Source organism: Artemia sp. Qi Xiang Cuo, chromosome 6 (assembly GCF_049724085.1).
Source record: "Artemia sp. Qi Xiang Cuo chromosome 6, ASM4972408v1, whole genome shotgun sequence".
NCBI lineage: Eukaryota > Metazoa > Arthropoda > Branchiopoda > Anostraca > Artemiidae > Artemia > Artemia sp. Qi Xiang Cuo.
The window spans coordinates 55,916,045-55,927,653 of NC_142799.1; the positions used below are offsets into that span (position 1 = coordinate 55,916,045).

Below are 11,609 nucleotides of genomic sequence, written 5' to 3' on the forward strand. Positions count from 1 at the left end.
GCTTTAGAAAAAATATCTTGAAAGAAAACTTTCCTAATTGACACTTATTTGGAGAAAGCGTCTTTTATCTTCATTATTAAAGTAACTTGTGTTTCAATTTCCGAGAACTATTAACCACAAGTTTAGCAGACAGCACTAAAATTCATAGTCAAAACCAAAAGTTATGATTTGTTTCAGGACCCTTCTGTCAGGAACTGCAAGGGGGTGGGCTGTAAATTTGTGTACCTAACTGCTTCCCAAAAAACAAATAATAATATCACCTGACCCCCTGAATACTTCTGTATTGCCCTAACATAAAGCTTGCTTGCTATGGATTACCAGAACATATTCGTGGGAAAGTTTGAATATGGTCATACGCTAATACTTATTACAGTGTTTCAACCAATACAGAAGTCATGTTGACATTTTCTATATTATCATGATAGTTAGATAAAGAGTTTTTGTAAGGTTTATTGTGTAGGCTACTTTTGAAAAGATAAGAAACATTTTAAGCAAAAAAATGAAATATTAAGACAAATAGCCTAGAAATGTTGCTTTGTAGGAAAAGCCAATATCACCAAAACATTCAACATTTGCATTTCACTCATAAAATAGACCAACATATAACATATGTAATCTATCTACTTTCTATTTCTTCATTTTGTTGATGGTGCTTCTTTAACATTACATTTATTTGAAGAAGAGTGACATTTGGAAAAATGTATAGAAAATAAGTAAATTTGCAGTTTTCAACAAAATTTAGCAAGGATAGAAGTGAATACATCAATTGAAACCTTTTTTAAGTTCTTACATCGGGGGAAATTGGGGTACATTTTTAACGCTTAAATTGGCTCAAAACAACCCATAGAGACCTAAAATTTAAAAATTTGTTTCTAAAAAATAGGTCTGACTGGCTAGTGAAAAAAATTGCCAGGTTTATGTTAATGGGCTATTCAGGTAGCTAAGAAATTAACTTACCGTTGTGCATCAAACACGGGGTTGAAGCTTCGAACCTGCTGAAACTAGACGAAAAACTAGAAACAAGACGAGAACTCAGAACAACCCATGTTCGAACCCACTGGCCTGAAAACGTGGCTAAGAACTGAGTTAATTTTGGTCACAATCATCACACCCATACTCACATCCTGCCGGCCATTTGAGCAGGGTTGGTCCAAATTAGCAGGGCCAGTAAATTGAGTCGGATCTTTTGTCTTTATATGGATAAGGAAGAATAAGTAGTGCCACATATTATGCTGATTGTGAATGTGGTATTTGAAGGTAACAGACTTGTTGTCAAATGAGCTCCGCTCCAGTCCTATAAAAATGTTTCACATAATGAATCCCTTGTGAAAAAAAGAGATGCATCATTGCTACCCATTAAGAATGTATTTTTCGTTCTTTTGCCAAAAGGGTAGCAATAGCCCACCAGCTTTTGGCTTTTAAAATTCTCAAATATTTGTTTTTATAATTTATAAATTATACTCCTTAAATCTGAATACTACTACTACTACTAAAAACTAACCAGAGCACCAAGTCAACACAGCTACACATGCTCCTCCTAAATCCCAATCTATCCAAAGCCTCCGTCTTTACAACCTTCCAGGAAGTTCCTATTTCCTTGAAATCTTTCTTCATGACATCCTCCCTCCCCAACTGCAGCCAACCTCCTTTTTATTTAGCCCCAGATGGCTGGCTGACAAGGACAATCTTCAGCAATTTTTATCCTTTACTAGCCATCTCAACCTTTCTCTCGTTATAGCCCTAGAAAGTGGGATTGAACAACACTTTTCATGCAACCTACTCTTTGAAATATAGTCAGTCAGGCACCCAGAACAATCCATAGGCAATTTTTCTGGAAAACATCTAGTAAATCTTCTTCAATTTTTCAGAGCACCAATGCTTCAGAGCCATATTTGACCGCTGTCATCACTTTAGCTTCCAATATTCTAATTTTGATTTGTATACTTATCTTCGTGTTCTTCCAAATTTTTTTTAACTGTGAAAAACATCCTGATCCTTGGCCATTCTACTTTTAACATCTTCACTGCTCCCACCATCTTTACTAATAATTCTACCAAGGTAAGTAAATCTGTCCACGTGATTAATCTTTTTGTTACCCAGTGTCACCTTTTCACATTTACTTATTCCTAGCCTTAGCAGCTTAATCTTCTTAACACTAATTTTCAAACACTTTAATTTAAAAGTTTATTCATATTCCTCTCACTTTTATCTAGGATGCTCAAATCATCAGCATATCTAAGTCCAGGAGAGTGTTTCCTCACCATTTGATTATGTGGTCTCCCATTGCCTTTCTTGTCCTCTTAAAGACAAGGTCCATCAAAATGATCCAAATAAACAGGGATAAAACACAACCCTGCTTAACTCCTGATTTAATGTGAAACCAGCTGCTAGCCTCATTTCCTTAACTGCAGCTGTGTTATTCTCATACATAGTGTAGCATTATATTTTATATTTGCTTGTGCTTGCTTATGTATTATTTGTGTATGCTTTTGCTTATATTGCTTGCTTGTGCTTATTGTGCTTATTTTATTATAGGTGCTTGGGTCTAAATTAAACTATTGAATCAAAGAAATCTACATGGTGTCAGAAGTCATGGATATAAGTCAACCATCAATCAACTGGAACACCGATGATCTTGCTTCTGATTGGACCAAGTTTGAGAGTCATGCAACACTGATGTGCGAAGGTCCCCTTGCTGAAAAGTCAGAGAAAGTGCTATGTGCCTACCTTCTCATATGGGTTGGTAATCAAGGGCGAGAGATATTCAGCACATTTGAGCTCACGGAAGCAGATAAAGACAAATTCAAGGTGTATTTGAAAAAATTCAGAGAGTATGCAGCCCCTAAGAAAAACCAAGTTTTCTCACGCTACATCTTCCAAAAGCGAGACCAAAGAGACACTGAAAATGTTGAGAAATACATAACCTAATACCTAAGTATACGGGAAATCCCGTAAAGAGCATGATGAAAGGCTTACTGCAGTTCTCAACAGAGCTAAAGAAACAGGAAATCGATTCAACAAAGACAAATGCGAATTTGCAAAAGATCAGGTCAAATACTTTGGACATATCACCAGCAAAGAAGGAATAAAGCCTGATCCTGAAAAAATAAAAGCGATAAGGGATATGCCAAATCCCAAGTCAAAAGAGGAGCTTCAGACGTTACTTGGAATGTTGAATTTTCTATCGAAATACATACCTGATCTATCTTCAAAGAACAAGCCATTGAGAGACCTGACAAAAGCCACAGAATTCAAGTGGGAAGCTGTCCACAAATCATCAATGGAAGAAATAAAAAGGTCCATATCAGACAGCTTATCTTTTTTTGAACATGATTGCAAAACACTGGACCTTAAGGTAGATGCATTAAAACATGGGCTGGGAGCCGAACTATCCTTAAAAGGTAAAATCTTTGGTTTTGCTTCCCGGGCGCTAAGCAAGACAGAGCAGAACTATTCACAGATAGAGAAAGAGCTGTATGCCATCGTTTTTGGATGCAAACAGTTCCACCACTATATCTATGGTCGCAAAGTCTTTGTTACAACTGACCATCGCCCACTAGAGACTATCCTGTCACGCCCACTCCATGATGCACCCGCCCGGCTCCAGCAAATGATGATACAGATTCAGCCCTACAACTTAGAAGTCCGATACAGTCCTGGAGCAGAAATACCAATACCTGATGCACTGTCACGTCTTCACTTACCTGACATTGACACTCAATTACAGACCGACATCTAAGTTTATGTCCATACAGTGATGAAATCCTTACCAGTGAGCGACTCTAAACTTGAGGAAATCCAGCATGAGACACGCCAAGATGCCCAACTAGCAACACTCGCATCCCTTGTACGTGATGGGTGGCCATCAAAACGTCAGTCTTGCCCAATGGAAGTTTTGGCTTTCTGGAATATCCAGCACGAACTGAGCTTCCACGACGGTCTGCTATTGAAAGGCCAGCGGATCATCATACCTCACACGCTAAGAACTAACATTCTACACCAACATCATACTCACCTGGGAACAGACAAAACTAAAATGCGCGCAAGAATGATCGTATACTGGCCAAAGATGAATGCAGATATAGAGGTTTGTCCAGAATGGTGACACATGTTTGAAGTTTGCTACCAACAACCAGAAGGAACCACTAAGAAGCAGTCAGATACTATTACTCCCATGGCAGCATCTCAGTATTGATCTGTTTGAATGGAATAGAGCATTCTATCTCATAATCAGTAATTATTATAGCAGGTTTTTTGAAGTTGAAAAATTGCCAAGCCAAAATTCGTCCACCATTATAGGAAAAATGAAAACCATTTTTTCACGTTTTGGGATTCCCCAGCTAATATCCTCTGACAACGGTCCACAACTGTTCTCCCAGGAATTCAAAGATTTTGCTCAGTCCTGGGGAATCAGCTTGAAAACATCTAGCCCCATATACCCAAGATCCAATGGGCTTGTAGAAAAGTCGGTTCAAATCTGCAAGAAAATACTCACTAAAGCAAAAGTAGCTGGAACCGACCCTCATATTGCTCTTTTGGAATATAGCAGGGGAATATTTGCAGGTGATCTTTCGCTAAGCCTGCTGCACTTCCTGTCACAAACACCCAATCAGCTCATACCCCTCGTTGCAGAGCTTCAACATAAAGCTGATCAAGTGAAGCTCCAGATAAGCCTCGAGAAAAGTTGTGTAATTCATGTCAACTTCCTGAAGAAGAAGAAGAAAAGCATAAATGAATCTGCACCTCTCCAAACAAAGAAATCAGTAAAAATACTCGGTATCACATTAAGTGATTATCTTTCGTTTGGAGATCACAGCAGAAGCAGCTGGTTTTCTAAAATCCTTTGCAAATCTAAGAAGGTTTGGAATGACAGAGCAACTCTTTCTTTTGTGCTATAAAACCTATATAATGCCCGTAATGATGTACGGCTGTCCATCGGTGAACCATCACAATGGTGATGGTTCATCATTTGTGGTTTTCTTGGTGTTGTGTCTTTTTGTGCTTTTCATTTTTTTTTCAAATTGACGATACCTATGTTATTGCAGTGTGATAAAGGGAACTAATAAAGATTATTATTATTATTATTAACAAAATAAAATGGTCTGGAAAATTGAAAATATGTTCTGAAAGGGCTGAAGTAAAATCTTCAGACCTAGAATCTTGCTTTAAAGCTGAAAAAATAGAATCTTTATGCTGTAACAATCTCATTTCCAAATTCTGGTTAGTACGTCCCACATATGAGCTTCTAGTTCTATTTTTTCGGCTTTAAAGCAAGATTCTAAGTCTGAAGATTTTACTTCAGCACTTTCAGGACATATTTTTTTAATTTTCCAGACCATTTTATTTTGTTAGATAATGTCTTTTTGATTTTTAGGGATTGGGGTTTAAAGCAAAATTTTCGTTAAACTCTTGAAATAAAGAAAATTTTATTCAAGAATATTGCTTTGAATCGTGACACAGGTGAATTTGGGCTATTTTCTATCTACGATGATTTATTAAAATCTAACAGAGTAAAGTTCAATTCACCCAATGTAGTTGACCTCTGTCCAAGCGTCATATCATTGAATGCTAATGAACTGAAACCAAGAAGGTTAAAGAGGCTAGCTTCCGCCTTTGCTTTGAAAATAATTAAAGAATTAAAAAATATGTAGTTTTATTTGATTTTGTACATAAACTATTGTTTTAAATTGTTTTGGTTTAGTTTTACTACTGATGACGGTCACTGCATATGTGACCGAAATATCTGGTATTTTTGGGAATTCTATCAGTGTTATCATCATCACTGTCTATTTAAAGGAATTTATCCCTATTTGAACTTTTATTTATCGTCATGGAAAGGCAGTGTGGTATCCGAAATTATCTATAGTCCTAGAATATCTAAAAACGGCTCAATCAAACGGAAATTAAAAGTTAAAATGCTCTTTTTAAATGACCAAAAGGATTGAAGGGCAACTAGCCCCTCTTCCACTCTCTCTTTTCCTCAATGTAGATGAATGAAAATTTTCAAAATGTTTTAATAGCGAATTTTTTCAGTGTAGTTCAAAAGTTCAGTAACTATGCCTTTGGGGATGACATAATCCTCTCCCACAGTCCCTGGGGAAAGGTCTGTAAGTTATAAATTTAGCTCGTTGTTTACGTATGACATTTTTATTGGGAAGTAAACAAACACTTTTGGGGAGTGGGGAGGGGGGGGGGATCCGCTCTGAGAACTGTCCATGGGCAGAATATTCTATGGTTAAGGAAATTTCCGGGGGTGGACTTATTTTTGTCCCAATAATTTAAGAACGACTAGTGAAACACAAAGACTGGAGCCTTAATTAGAACAATTTTTTTTTCAATTTCTATAAGAAATTTTTGCGTAAAAAGTAAGGTCTTGTGGAGGAGCAACCCGTTTAATATAATAATAATTCCTGTTCGTTTTAGGTTTTGAAGTTGTTCTTTACTTTCAATTGCAAAAACTTTGTTATTATATTTATTACTATCTCTGTCTTTAAACGTTGTTGTCTGCTTATAATTTTAACAAAAAGGAATTTTCTTTATCCAGTTTTAAATTAGGTTGAAGACATTAATATGTTAAGCTAAAAACAAAAAACCTTTGCCTCACGCCAATGTCTAACTACGTAGTTATTGACGCCACGTCTTATGAACTGCTTTGATTGACAGGCAGTCGTGGTCCATATATTTGGTTCTGGCTATAACTGAATTAGTAAAATGAAATTTCTCGAATTCTGAATTTCAAAGATAGTTAGATTCTTTGCTACATAATACTTTCTTTAATTTTTCTTTTCTCTTAAATATGTTTTCACATGGATGCATATATAAGGACAATTGCTCTTTTTGATAACTTATTTCGAACATTTTCGTCGCTTTGCGGCAGAAAATACTTTTTCCAACACATACAGTTGCTCTTTATGGAAATTGTTATTACTTCAAATTTTTGTTTTAAGAATACTATTAGGCATGCTTATTGATTCTGAGGCACATTCCCATGGTCTAATCCCAAAGGGAAAGGGGTAGTGACACCCTCGACTATAACTATAATTACGCAATTGAAGAACACGAATTTGATTCCTTGGTCGAAAATACCCCTCCCTCCAGAAACCCTTTTTCTGCCAATGAAATATAGTGATTCAATTTCTGTTCATTTTTCATCTTCCTATGGTAACAGGCAGTGATACCTATAAAATTAGATTCTTTTGCAGATCAGCAGTCACATTTAAGCTTGCTTGGGTTGTAGGCCTTACAGCAGTGTTCCGTTTAACCTTTCTTTTTATCTGACCGCAATGTTTAAGTGACGATGGATGGTTCCTCGAGATGGTGCTTTTAATACCCTGTTGTTTTTTAATGCGCTGTTTCGTGTCTGGCGGATCAAACACATAAAGGAGCAAGTTGTCCTGTAACAGGGTTTTGCAGCATTGATTCCGCAGAACAGTTGTTTTGATTGACTGGGGGCTAAGAATGGTAATATATCTGCTCTTCTCATTCCAGATTTCACTAATTCATAGTCCTCTATGTCACTTGCTTTGCTATCAAGAGCTTTTTCTAGAGAAGCAGACTGACTTAAAATATTTTTTTTAGTTGATTTAGGTTTTTTATTTTCTCCACCAGCCTCATATACTTTATTTTTGTGCCCATCATTTTTCTGTACATAATACCAATATTAATAGACCTACCTCATTTTAATGTTCGTATTCCTCCTTTTTTCTATATTTGTTTCTTTACCAAGTCCTATCTTTTATTGCTATTTTAGAAGAAGAATTTGAACTGGTTTCCCAGATTGAGAACCTTGTCGCTGGATGGCAGTGAAGCATCCAAGAAGAAAAAACTTCGCAGCATTCAAATCTAGTTGACATCAGCCCAAGAAGCTATTCTCGTTCATTCAAAACAACTTTCAGGTAAACAATTAAGGTACTTTTAAAGCCATAAAATGGTAATCCTATTAGATAGAATCCTATTTGATAGCTTTAAGCTAAGTGAAACACGTCCTGACTAAGTGGTTGGCGCGCTGTGTTGGAAATCCTTTGTCCGAGGGGCACGGGTTCGATGCCTCGCGTGGCTGGTTATTTGCTTTGGGATGGTGGTCAGTGGTGTGACTCTGTAAGCTCACCCAGAGTCGACCCAGCTTTAAATGAGTACCTGCACAATTCTAGGGAAGGTAAACAGAAAGGGTATGCGAAAGCACCGGAAGGCTCGCCTCTAACTCCCCATTATACTTCCTGGCTGAAGGACCACGAAAAAATGATCAGTACCGCCGGTTTATACCTTGAGGGTCTAGTACCGCCATGCTTTACTTACTTTCTTACTTACTAAGCGATGCAGGTCAGAAAGCTGCAGCAAAATAAATTCAAATTAGTAATTGTTACTTAAAGGTCAAAACTTTTGCATAAAAGAAATTTCAAGTTTTTAGAATGACCAATACAATATTGCCCAAAGGGATTATGCTATCTTTCCACTTTTCAAAAGAATTTTAACCCCTCCCCCCCCCCCCCAAAAAAAAAAAATTGTTGCCCCAGGCGTAAAAACGTGGGCTTTAAAGTTCTATATAGTTCTAAAAATTATGTCATTTTTATAAATAAATGATTTAGTGATTACACTAAAAAAATGTTTCTGACGAACAATATTAATTGATAATTAATACCGTATATAAATATGGGGATTAAATGTGGCGCAAATGTGAATTATAAAACAAGCTTTTCAATTCTTGATGTTTCGAATGAAGGAATTAGGTTTTGAATTAGGGAATTAATAATATTTATTTCACATTTTTTAACTAAATGTAACAAACGAGGTAATGATAAATAAAGAAAAAAGCGAAAAAATAACAAAATGCAGCCTAATACGGAAAAAAGGGAAAATTTCTGCAAATAAACTAAAGATTTATCAGTGGCACTCTATTTCCCGAGATACTTTAGCTAGATTCATTTTTTGACTGGATAGGCATTCCGTGATCACTCCCCCTTGGATATGAGCTCGTTTGTTGATATTTATATATATGCCACGTATATGTTGCTGTGCTATATATGAATAAATTTTGTATTTTCAAAAACATGGAGCCATGAGGAATCTCATAAAAAAAAGCTTCCAAGGCGCTTAAAACGCCATAAGAAATGTGCAGCCGATATCCCATTTCTTGGACAAATTTCTTTTCCAGTCTGGCTATGACACAAGGATTAGGTGAGCAAGTCATAGACAGCGCAGTAGCGCTGCCTAAGTGAAGAACGATGTTGGTAAAATGTTTTTTTTTTCTAGATCAGGGCACATAAAATACGTTACATTCAGCAAAACGAAAATAAAACATTCAAGTGTTCGAACCTTTGTCATAGTCGAAAGTGATTGGAATGCAAATAACACCCCTCTCACGCCCACCATTTCCCCAAACACATCCAATCAAAATTTTGAGGTAGAAATTTTGTTCAACGTAGTTGAAAGCTTTGGAACTTATGTCTTTGCCAGTGCTGTCGTAGAAACTTCAAAAAGAACTCATTTATTTGGGAATTGAGGGGGCTAGTTCCCTCATTAATATTCAAAAGTGATCGGAGGGCGAATGCCCCCCACGCCCATCATTTCCCCAAACACTTCTGGTCAACATTTTGATATAGCCATTTTGTTGAACGTATTTGAAGAGTCCGGAAATTTTTTTCTTCGAGTATGACAACCCTCTCACAGCCCTCAGGGCTGGGAGCTATGGTTGTAAGTTATGCCCTGGTTGTAAGTTATGCCCTGGGGGCATATAATGTTTTATGGAAAGTCTTGTCCTAAAAACTTCAAAAAGCGATCTTTCGATTGGAAGTTAAGAAGGCTTTTGCCCTTTTTAATAGTCGAAAGTAATCGGAGGGAGAATCGCCTCTCCCCCCCCCCACCCATCACTTCCCCAAACATTTCCGATCAACATTTTGATATGGCCATTTGGATCAACGTAGTTGTAAGGTCTGGAAATTATGTCTTTGAGGATGACAACCCTCCCCCCCATTGCCCTCAGGACCAGGGTCATAAGTTATGCCCTTGGGGCATATAAGGCTTTTATAGAAAGTTTTGTCGTAGCTGCTTCAAAAAGGGCTCATTCGATTGGAAATTGAGAGACTTTTCGTTCGACTTTTCATTAGTCGAACGTGATCAAAAGGCACAATTTGATATAGCCATTTTGTTCAGCCCATCAAAAATATCTGGAAATTATGTCTTTGAGGATAACAAATCCTCCCAGCCCTAAGGGCAAGGGTTGTAAGTTATGCCCTGGGGACATATAGTTTTTTTTATAGAAAGTGTGAATGTGGTCATATAAACTTTGGAGGTGGCTCATTGGATTGGTAATCAGACGCTCTAGTACTCTTTTTAAGAGTCAAAGTGATCAGAGGACAGCTACCCCTCCACCCTACACACACGTCGTATTGTCCCGAAATGTGTCTTATGGAAATTTTGAGATAGCCATTCTATTCAAAATAGTTTAAATATCATATAACAAGGTTTTTAGGGTTGAAACAAACCCCAGAGATTAGGGGCAAGGGTTGTAAGTTATGCCCAGGGGATATTTAAGGTTCTTATGGAATGGATGGTTGTTTAACTTCAGAAGAGGCTCAGTCTTTTTCCCTGAATAAGACTATGTCAATATAAAACAAACAGAAATATGTCAAAAAAACTTTTTGCCCAAAATAAGTTTTTTAAAAAAAGTAAAGAACTCCATTAAACCAAAAATGAAAAAAAAAAATTAGAATCAATAATCTACCAAGCATACAATTACCATAAATTAGTATCAATAAATAATTGAAACCCAAAACAAACAGAAATTAAAATAATTCAAACTCAAAACGAGCAGAAATTGATATGAGTAGTGTTATAAACCCTATGCTTTCTAAAAGCTGGAATATAATTTGTACTTTACTGAAAAAAATTCTTCTAAATTTTTTCACTTTTATAACTTTAAGAAATAAGAAATTCATTAAGATTTTAAGGAATAAATATCAGCATATGTAGATTAAACTGACAATAAACATTTTTTCAGTGAATTCATTTGATTTTTTTTCAGTAAAGTACAAATTGTATTATAGCTTTTATATTCTAGGTATAAACCAAGTTATATTCTAGGTATAAACCAAGTATTTTCCAACCAATCTTTTGAATTTGCTGTTTGCTGTTGGTCTTTTTCTCTTGGGTCAGAATCCACCTTATTGTGCTCACTTAGTGATCTACGTATTCCCTAATAGGTTTAGTAAAATAGTATATATTTTTTTCTCTTCTACAGGACTGAACAGAGGAAACAGAATGTGTGTGAAGTTTCTTATCGTTCTTAGTCAAGTCTCCTGAAGATATTCCATTGTTTCTAAGTTTTTATCTTTTGTCTTCGTTTTGCAAAAATTAATTTTTTATTCATTTAGAAGTTGACATACAATTTTGAATAAATAAACCATTTTTACATTTTTTTTTCACCATTTACTTGAAAGTTCATGCCAGATTTGCCTCTCATACGGACTATTTATCTTGGCTTTTTTCTGCAATTAGCCTTGGCCATGATGCCCGCAACTACTTGATTTTAATTAAAAATCAACGGAAGTGTAAAAAGTATAGTCTATTCTTCTATTCTTCTTCTATGTTTCTTCCTTCTAAGGAACAACTGT

General features: G+C 36.2%; 1 long non-coding RNA gene across 1 annotated transcript; it reads left to right on the forward strand.

The window, feature by feature from the left end:
- Positions 1–1,233: 1,233 nt before the first annotated feature.
- Positions 1,234–11,409, forward strand: LOC148951403 (uncharacterized). Its single transcript, XR_016141912.1, has 3 exons — positions 1,234–1,257; positions 7,751–7,895; positions 11,237–11,409. It is a non-coding gene; the product is annotated as an uncharacterized LOC148951403 (long non-coding RNA).
- The last annotated feature ends 200 nt before the right edge of the window (positions 11,410–11,609 follow it).